This window comes from Plectropomus leopardus, chromosome 17 (assembly GCF_008729295.1).
Source record: "Plectropomus leopardus isolate mb chromosome 17, YSFRI_Pleo_2.0, whole genome shotgun sequence".
Classification (NCBI taxonomy): domain Eukaryota; kingdom Metazoa; phylum Chordata; class Actinopteri; order Perciformes; family Serranidae; genus Plectropomus; species Plectropomus leopardus.
Genome location: NC_056479.1, coordinates 21,391,189 through 21,402,255, shown reverse-complemented (window position 1 = coordinate 21,402,255; position 11,067 = coordinate 21,391,189).

Genomic DNA, 11,067 nt, shown 5'->3' with positions numbered 1-11,067 from the left:
AAAATGAATAAACAATTTCTCTGCGGCACAAATCTGCAATAACTCCCATGTACTGAACATAATTGTTAATGCTCTGGGCAGTTTCTGACTTTGGGTTTAGAAGCTGTGCAGTTTTGTAGTCACATTAGTGGTGGTTTTCTGTGGGAGACTCTGGGTAGACCACTATGACCTGCAAGGTGAGGGTCACAGAGACAGAGGAAGGCATCACTAGGCTGGTATATGGTAGCTTTGCTAACTTGTTTATTTATATTGTAGAACATGAGTGTGATGAAGGAAAAGAGGATAGCTTTTCACTGTTAAGTTGGCTGAACTCAGAGGTGATATAAAATGTAGAATAATCATTATACATCTGCCCCACATATCTAAAAAATAAAAATAAAATAAAAAAAAAAGTTAGCTAATAAGCATTTTGACTCAACCCAATCGCCAGAAAAAATGTTGGCAGCGTATGTTTTTTTACATGTCATTATATAGCTGAGACTACTGTGGTTACGTCTGGTTGGGTTTAGGCTCAAAATCCACCTGGTTATGATTAGGAAAACATTTTTTTTTTTTGTTTTAAAATACCTGGTTTTGGGGGGCACAATCCTGGCTAAAAATGCTGCCAATGTCTTGATAAAAAAAAACAACCGCTTTTCTTGTCTGTGTCTGTTCTTGTTTGTCTAAAAAGACGCTGGAATACAACAATCACTTGGCTTGGCAGCGTCTTTCTTAGGTGACACACACCATCCATCATCCCCTCCACCTCCAGATGACAAAGTCAGCTCATATTCTGCAAACCTTTGGTGTGATACATATGAAACCTGCGGATGTTACATACTTGAGGTTTGGAGAAACTTAAAATGTTAAGTGTGTTAATGTTATGTTTTCTTTTGGCAAGTGGACTATTAGCCTGCAACTATGCCACAGTGGGCATAGCACTGGCCTATGTCCAAAAGTAATGTTTTGACTCACTGGTCAAGGGGACTGGTAACTGAAAAATCCACTGGTCAAGCATACTTCCTACCAGCCGGTGGCTATATATAATATATATATATATATATATATATATATATATATATACACACATTACTGAGTTTACAAGGTGCATTTAAATGCACCATAGTTGACACACACAGGCTTTGCTGCACAAAGAAATGTGAATATCAGAGTTTACAAAGTGCACCTGAATGCATCATTAAGTCCATGTTGCTGGGAGTTTCAAGCTTGTCTTCGACACAGACAGACAGCAAAGGACAGAAGCAGCATGACTGTAAAAAACACCAAAACAGCATAAAGCCTCTCAGACTTTTTTGGAACAAACATTGATTCGCCAGTGTGGCAGTCAGCCCTCTGACATTTAGCCTCAAAACAATAAATCTGCCCACATTTGGTGCTTGGCAGGTGTTCATTTTGGACACTGGTGATGGATGTTTCACCTCAACAGCCACAAGGGACGACAATGAGCACATTCCACACTCAAAAATAAGAGACACAAAAGTGAGATTTATGCTTAGTCGTAGGTGTTTAAAAAATATATTTTTTGGTTTTATAGGAGGAGAGACTTAAAGGACTGATCTGAACTTGTTGGTTTGAGGAACGTTAATCTCCCCACCTCACAGCACACAACCACATCTCTGCTCTCATAGGACCTTCTCCCACACAGCGGATGAGACAGTGTTGAACCAACAGTCTGCTAGAGTCAATACAATAAACAGCTTTGATGCAGGCAGATCCAATTCCCACATTTTAGCACTTATGTACATGCACTGCAGTTTATTGAACGTGCAGGTAGTGACTCAGGATAAACACAGTTCTCATAAAAATCAAATTTAATTACATGCATCTCAATGCAAACCAAGAGCAACTGAGGCCTCCAGATGAACCGTATTGTTTTGTTTGCACATTTTCCGAACTGTATCCCAGCCTTTCTGCACTGTCCAGCCCACCACCCCCTCCTCTTTTTAAAAGGACCGTTTTTACGGTTTTCACGATGAAATGACATCTGTCCCGTAATCTGACTTGTTCAAAGTGACCAGTCAGCAGCACGCATGCATGCATGCACACAGACACACACACACACACTTTTAAATGTTTGATTTATTATGTCTGATGAAACTACAAGGTTTACTCATGAAAAAAACAATCTTGGAAGTTTCAGTAGTTTATGCAGCTCAGGAGCTAAATTTTTGTCTACTGTGAAACTAAAATATGAACTATAGTTTTCTACAGAGTGAAAAAAAAGGCCAAGCGTCAAAGAAAAATTGAAAAATAAAGTTGTCCCAAGGATACAAGTTTGAAAAAACATCCTCCATACAAATTGAAGTTGCTTCCATTTAAATGTATCAGATTAATGAATACTGATTTAGTCACTTTGAGAAGCTTTGATAAGGAGGATGCCATGTTCGTGCTCTGGGTTCAGCAGCACTTCCAGGAAATCAGTCTGATTTGGGTGGAAGATGATATGAGAGTAGGACACATTATATCATCAATACTTAAGAGCTTTCTGAGAAGACATAAATCAGACACCAGGAAACTGACCACACACGGCTTCACGGACACACAAGATGTGTTTGTTGACTAGTCATTAAGATGTGGAGGAGGGCGAGTGTTTTGCCTCACAAAATAAACGACATGTCAGTATATGTAGTGACAGAGCAGAAAGGAATTTAAGCATTTATCTTGGTAGAGTTGAAAGAGACGCTTAAAGTTGCTGACATCCAAAAACATGAGTAAATTATAAGAGTTTTCATATTCAAAAGAGTGTACACTGCAGCACATTTTGAAATAAGACTACAAAAATCACTCCTACAGGTACCCTCTGTTTACAAAAATACCTACAATATAATATATTTCTCCTTACAAAAAAATTAGAAATATTAGAAAAATATCAGACTGTGAAAGTAATGACATTCCCATCAGCCTCAGCTGTATTTTGCTTATTGTGCTAATTAGCAAATGTTAGCCTGCTGACACGCCCCATGAGGATGGAGAACATAGTAAACATTCAGACCTGTTTAATGTCAGCATGACATTAGCATTTAGCTCAAAGCAGCATTAGCATCTCTGAAGGCTCAGTGCTAGTTTATTTTTATTATTTTATGACAAAAGAAGCTGCTAGAAAATGGGAAAAATCCAATAAAAAAATAGAAGGATGGGGTTTGCTTCAGTAAATCTTAAATGCACACTTGTGCTTTGAAATCCTCAAGTGCATCCCGACGCACAAATTCACTTAGACCAGGAATTAACAAAGTAATGACTGTAAAAGTAGAAAAGATAATAAAATATAGTGAGTACAGGCACATCTATGTTACATGATTTTGTAATTTGCTGCACCTGAACCGGAGACCAACCAGACTGACCCTTATGTGCAGTACACTGAAACTGTAAAATGCTGAAAACCACAAGTGAAGTCAATTATCACATTTAAAATATCACAAACAGTGCAAAGCTTTGCCTTGTCAAGTTTAACCCATTTGAGCGACACTGTGGCTTTATTCTTTGTCTGTGTTGCACTGCAGCAAAACAAGTTAATCAGGACACATCCCAACCTGACACTGAAACTATAGTTTTCAAAATTTAAATAAAAGCCTAGAGTAACAGCTTCTCTTGCAGTTTGCGGTTCTTTTGTTGTCAGCACATAGAGGAGCGAGGAGCATTGAAGGGATTAAAGGGAGAGGAGGAGGAGTGGGCTGCTCTGTGGTTAATTAAAGCTGAGAGCTGTGCCTTTCTCCACCCCGCAGAGTCTTTTCCTCCTTCTGACAGGGGGACAGGCAGGATGCGTCTACCCATTTCAATAATGGATGAGAGACTGTAAACCAAACCCAAGATTCATGCATACTGCCAATCTGTGTGCTTCACAACACACTAAAGACCAAAATGTTCATGCTATCTTTGTTTTTTCATCATCATTTAAACATTCAAACCATTACCATATCTGTTTTTGAATGAATTAGGCAGAATTTGGAACGGTCAATGTATTTCTAGAAATCCATTTCAAGAAAATTGCATGCATATACAAGTCTGATATAATAGCAATAATATGCCGTCATAGCAACCTAGAGACTTTGGACTGCAACAACAAAAATGGCATTTTCCTCACACAGTTTCCTCATTTCATCTATGCCCATTTGATATTTGGGTGAAACGCTGGAGCGGGAGAAAAGGCGCAGCAGGGAGCGCATCAGTCTGTCAGCGGGTCAAAACCATGTGGCAGAGAGTGCGTCTGTGCTTTTTCCACACTTTCAGCATATTGTGCTCAAATAAAAAACAAAAAAACTGTGAATGGATCAATTTGAATTTAAAAAAGATCCAACATACTGACTCTGAATTGAGACCTACAGCTATCTAACTCTTAAAGATATATAGAGTACTGCAGAAATGAGTTGTACCAAAAAAAACCCAAAAAAAAGCCCCCCTTCATTGAGTTGCATTTTGGGTTTTTTGACTTCATTTGGTTTTTTTGAATTGTTTTTTGGGGTTAGAAGCTTGAAATAAGGTCTGTGGTTAACACAGGCTTAACAGACTTTCACATTTTACTCTACTACAACATAAAGTTCAACAATAAATACCCCACTCTCAAACTTTGGAGCTTTTCTGTGTCCAAAAAAAGATGATTGCTAACAAGTGGCTAAATGAGACTATACAGAACGTCATCACGCCAAACAAGGCTTTACAACCTTGTTTGCGGTGACAGCACTGAAGTCATGTGACTATAATACAGTGCGTTTATAGCCTTATGTTAGCTTTTTCTGGCGACTGCATTTAGGCTTCAAAATTCATAAAAGTGGTGTTCATTTGGGAATGGGAAGATTATCTTGCTGAACAAAACATGTCAGTATATTATAAGTATATACCATAGCACTTATTTTCTGCATAATCCCAAATCTAATGGAAAAATCCCATAGGCTTTTTGAAGAGGGGACCAGGACCACACTAACTTCCGCATAGGCCTACCGAAAAACATAATTCCTGATGCACTTTATGCTATACAGGATTACTGTTCGGAAACGTACTCTGCAAAGCAACTAAAATAAACCACAGATTCACTCTTGTTTGGCCTTTCTCCTCACTGTATTTGGGGTTTTTTTGCCAGATGCCTGTTGTCTACTGTCTGGAACCTGGTCACTACTTTTTCATAAAGTCCCGACACCACCTGAGCACTATGGGGCGTACACACCCATAAACATGCCAAACACAAAACAAGAACAAAATATGAAAATACAGGCTGAGGGCAGAGTCTCTGCAGAAAAATCTATCACCACACACTTCTAGTGGATCATACGTGACAACTGAAAGGGATTACTTCTGTATGATACTTTTTTTTTTTTTTATCATACATACATTATTTTTTATCATCCATGAAAAAAATCAAGATTTTTTTCAGGCTAAATAAATAAACTGTAACTTCAGTCTTTGTTAGGGAACCTGCTAAAATTAGCAGATATTTGGAGCTCAATTATGAAATTGTCAGTTGTGGACATTGTGTGTGTCCTGTGTGTTTGTTGACTCATGGTGCCATTTAGGTGAAGGCTAAAGTTGGACTTTCCTCCAGGGATTATGACCTGATGGCAGCCGCTGTCTTCTTTAACCTAAACACAGCACAACTGGGCCAAATACCTCATCAGTGCTGTTTATACAAGACTTACAATGTGTGCTGACAAATGACTGACAAACCCCTCCATTACACAGAAAAGGTCCCACTATCACTATCGCTCTTTCTACGCAATCAAGGCTCGACGAACAAGATTAATATGATGCTCACTATAACTGACGTTTCATCTTTTGAGCTCATGAGCAATTATCATTTCGTGTTAGCCTTGTTTTGATTTAAACCTTGTGCACTGAATGTCAACCGGCCACTTTGAATCTCGTCTCGTAAACACTAAAAAACACAGGGCAAAGCAGCTTGAACAGCTTGAAAAAATGCCACTGATTGTGGGATACTTCACCAATTTTCAATCACCTTTGTATAAAAGCAATGTGAAGAGAATGTGTAGATGAACTGTAGTAAATTTCCCTCCATCTTACCAGTGCCTAGATCTTCTTCCTCCCCCATGAAAAAACTAAAGCCTAAAAAAAGCTAAAGCCTAAGAAAAACCTAAAATAAAACCAAAAACAGTAGAAACTTCAGGAAAAATGACTGAGGAGGGATTCCTCTTCCAGGACAGATAGATGTGCAACAGATGTCATAAAAATAAAAAAAAATAAAATTACGGGGGATGCAAAAGACGGGGGGGGGGGCTGTAGAAGCTATAACTCAAAAATATGTATTTTTTCATTTAAAAAATGATTGCATATGACTTATAAGTTGTTGCCAATTCATTTCTATTCAACTTATTTTTGCAGCATGACTGCTGGAGGTTCAGGAACAAAATATCCGCTGGGTTTGTCACATTTTCAGCAGCAGAAATAACAACAAATGTGTTTGTTCTGCAGGACATGCTAACACTAATCTAGGAAGAAAGTAAACCTCCAGGCAGAAACAGTAACAATATAAAACACCGTTGCTGTCATTATGTTGTGTCTGCTGAAATTGAATTCACTCCCCCATGAAAAGCATGATCCTTTCCAGCTTAATTGACTGGAACCTGATGTATTAAATGGAACGGTCATCAAAATTATAGACCATCTATCAGCAAGCGTCCGGATGAAAGAAAAAGTGAACAGTGCTCTACAGCAGACAAAAACTGTTTTGCTTGTGTGTGCTTCCCTGCGGGGCTAATAGAGGAAGTGATGCTCTGAGCCACTGCCGAGGACAGAAAGATCTGTAGGATAGCATGATGGGAATAAACTGAGATTGGCTTTTTACTGCAGTAGAGCTCTTCTTTCTTATTTATGTGGAATTGTATCTATTACAGCTACAGTTGGTAACTTTTATAAAAAAAAACTTTTATTTTTGCTGAAACTGTCACTATATCTAGACAGTAGTGAGACGAATAATATGTAGAAATAAAACATGCTTCTCCCCCTCCTTGTTCTGTTTCTAATAGTATTAGTAAGAATCCACCGCAGCTGAACAAACATAACGTTTCAGAGCGGAGGAGTCTCTAACTCAGCTGTTAATTTCTGTTTGGCTATAGAATTACAAAGTTAGTGACCCAGCCGCCAAGGTAAAAACAGTTGTCATGTTAGGACCGATGTCAATAATATCTGCAATAACTTTACTTAAAACAAACCAATATCAATCACACACAATGTCATGCATTCCAGGTAAAAACTGTCTTTGTAAAAGTTTGGTCCACCCTCATTTACCAGTGATGGACGTCAGTTAGGAATTGTGTCTGCCTTGCCATAAGAGGTGTGAACAGTGACCACAGTGTATATATATACACACACATATATTCTGGGTATCCACTGCCCTCAAGGGTCTGAGTGAGGAATTACAACACAACTGATCCAATAACAAACAAAAAGTCTGTGGACACCACAGCGAGTGCAACAAGCAATATCAATACATTTGTCTCCGGGAACCATTAAATTGGCAATTAAAGTAGATGCAACCTTTTTTAAATCAGCATATTCAGAATATACTTCTGCCACCCCTTAGAGCAGTGAACATCAACTGACAGCCCGTGGGCCACATCCGGCCCTCCAGCGCTCTCCATCCGACCTCCAGAATATTACTGAATACAGGAATAGCCTATTGAAGATATGACTCCTTGAAGCTTGCATGCTTTGTGTTGTTGTGACGCTTCAGATTATATTATTTAACAACAGCGACAGTTTCGTTGCAAATGAGGCACACAGGCACAGCATTTCTAACGGCTGGCACTACGAATACTTATCAGTCCATTCTTCATTAAAGCGGTGGTTTTCTGCATCAACTGTCCACTTAAGGCTCTGCAAGTGTGCTATTTTTCATGCTTGAAATATATTCAAAAGGCCTTTCTCCTTCCAGTGTTTTCCACAAACTATGACACTGCATTTGACAGTGATGGACAGCTTGACAGCATCACAAATATGAGGCCTAAAATATCGCTATCGCCCCCTAGTGGCTTGCTTCAGTACAGGTAATATGAGTCTGTTAACACTGACAAAGGCTAAAAAATAACATAAATTTGGAAGGAAAATTAATATATCAAGTAATAGTATATTATTTAAGATACAATATTAATTGTAATTTGTTTTACAAGAACATCTGGTCCTCACAGTGTCGATAAAAATTAGCCCTTGGACAAATGTAGTTGATGACCCTGTAAGTATCACCATCTCGATAAACAAGCACCACACCAATCCTACAAGGGTCCCACATCAGCTCTCGAAATTGAAAAGTTGTTTGTTTCAGAGGATGAGGAGCACAGAAGGGCATTTCAGTGAAGTACCAGTTTATACAGACTATAATAACGCAGACGTGTATTTCAGTCGGTGGCATGAAACTATGTAATTCTCTCAAGAAGGATTTAAAGGGTTGTATAAATATTTTAAAGCTAAAGAAAATGTGAGATTGAAGACTATAGAGGTTACCAGGTTGAATCTGTCCCATTGTTGAAGATAATTAAATGTTTATGGCTCTTGATTCTTCTCTACGAAGTTTTTTCTTTCTCAAAAAAGTATTAGTTGTTAAATATCATATATGTTATCATTATTGTACCTCAGCCCAGTTAATCATGTGCAATTGAAAAACATCAATATTTGCTGGGAAAAGCTGCCAAAAATATGAGATTTCAGCTCTAAAACATTATTGTGGCACATAAGTAAAGCATTAATTAGAAATACCAAAAGGTGGCAATAAAAATTAAAAAACAAAAAAGTCTATTTTAACCTAAAATTTGACCATAACAGACCATGAAATGCCTATGCCTTAATGTAGCCTAATTTTAAAGCGTTTAATTTAAATTCTTGGGATGTAGTTTGAGCGTCCTAAACTGCTTCCAGGGCAAACACGTTTAAACTCCTGTTACATGCTACACATCGTTAGCACCGTCACATTGTCCACAATTCAACCGTTCAGTTAACTGTAAGAAAACCAGGAGCACCAGACTAAAGTTAATTCAGATTCATCGGCACAGTGCACAAGACAGACTAAGCAAAAAGTGGGGATTTCCTACCTTTGAAGCATCACAACGTCCGACCATGTGTCCGTTTATCGGTTATTTATCTCCGGTTAGTCCGTATGAGTCCTCCGGTCAAAAGAATCAAAGGGGTTTCCATAAAAATGAATATAAGTTGTGAATATTGTCATTTTAAGTCCATCGCTTGCTGTATGCTAACTGCTAACACCGCACGTTAAGCTAACAGACTTGTAAACAACATTGTTGCTTTGCGCGCGTGTGTGTTAGCTAACTGGCAACAAAACAAAAGGCCCCACACCTTTCTCTCTTTAGTTCTAGTTTTGCAATTTTTAGTGTCCAAAAAGGCTTGTTGCTAATGTGAAGATAAAATTGGGGTGTTGTGGCCGGAATGACACACGAATTAATCCTTCCGGTCGGTGCCTGTCAAACAAATGTTGTGAAGTATCGCGAGAGTTGATATCTGATATCTCTCTCTCAAATTGAAATTCAGGGTAGCTTTATTGACATGAACAAAATTATGTTATTGCCAAAGTGGTTCACAAAAAATCCCAACATATATTACCTACATTCAATCATCTCATATTGAGTATACAGATGTCACATACAGAGTCTATACTATACTGCTCTAGTCCATTTTGTTTGCTATACAGTACAGTATAATACACTGCAATTTATACAAATTAACCCTTTGATACCTAAGCTTATTGGCTTGATTTCTTCAAAAAAAAAAGTGTGACGAGCAACTTAACAAAAAATGTCCCAAAAAATAGCAAGAAATTATTAAGAGTTACAAGAAAATTACCTGAAAATATGTTTGGGTTTTTTTTAAAAAGTACACACATAGATATATATAAGTGAAAAAAACTGTAAACTGTAATTAAATATATAATTACAAATATAAATTTCCTTGCCACATTTTATTAATTTTTCACAGTTTGCAGGATAAATCTTGCAAAGTTGGTCATTATGTTTTTGAAAGAAATCAGTATCAATCAACAATATATCAATAAAAAAAATCATAGGTATCAATTGTAAGAACAAAACAATTCAATTCAGTAGGCTTTATTGGCATGACATGTATTGGCAAATCACAATCTTTAATTACAATTAAGAATAGCGAATGAAATGTACAACAGATCACACGAATAACAATATAAGTCAAGAAGAGTAAAACAGGTAGTTGCATTACTAAATAAAACAGAACAGTATACATATACAGTACACATATATACATACATATCACTGCATGAGGTTGGTGTAGACGTGCTGTCTCTCTGAGCTAGATCAAAAGAATGATCAGTAATTGAACTGACAAGTTATTTGAATTTTTACACAAGAAGCCTAACATTCATATTGGGTTAAATAAACAACTAACCAGTATTTCCCATCTTTGCTTGGTAAGAGTTTTGTTTAAGAGCCAGTTCCATACACACGTCTATCCTAAATAATAGAGTTCAGTGTTTGAAGCAAATAAAAGCCCAGGCCATTGACTGAATATAAGCACCGGTGAATATTTCAGTTTAGTCAGGTTTCATAACAGATCAGACAAGAGGTACCATTGCATGCTCTGCCAAAGTGCAACTGTGCTGTATTTCTACCAGTGGAAGGAGGCCAACCAACACACACATATTTAGCAGGAAAATGTTTGAGCTTCACACTCAATATCCTGCATTCTGGTGAATTTTCATGTACCAATTTGTGCATTTTCAACATTAAATTATAATGCAAATGTCTTTAATTTTGTCAGAATAAATGTCCTTAAATAAATGTCCTCTGCTACTTTCATGCTTTTGTTGGTGAGAATAAATGCACATGGCATTTATAGGTATTTACATATATGGTGAACAGACACACAGCTCTCTTGGTGGTTATTATTTTTGGAAGTTTTAACAGGGAATTATTTTTAGCCAATGGTTTGTGTTTGCCTTGACACCACAGGTAGGGTGGAGGGTTTAATTTATTTATTTTCTCGTGTTGTCATCATTTTTATTATGTGTACATTGCATTTTTTACTTGAATCTTTCATATATACTTTAATTTTATTTTTTTAACCCGTGCTGTACCTTTTATTTGA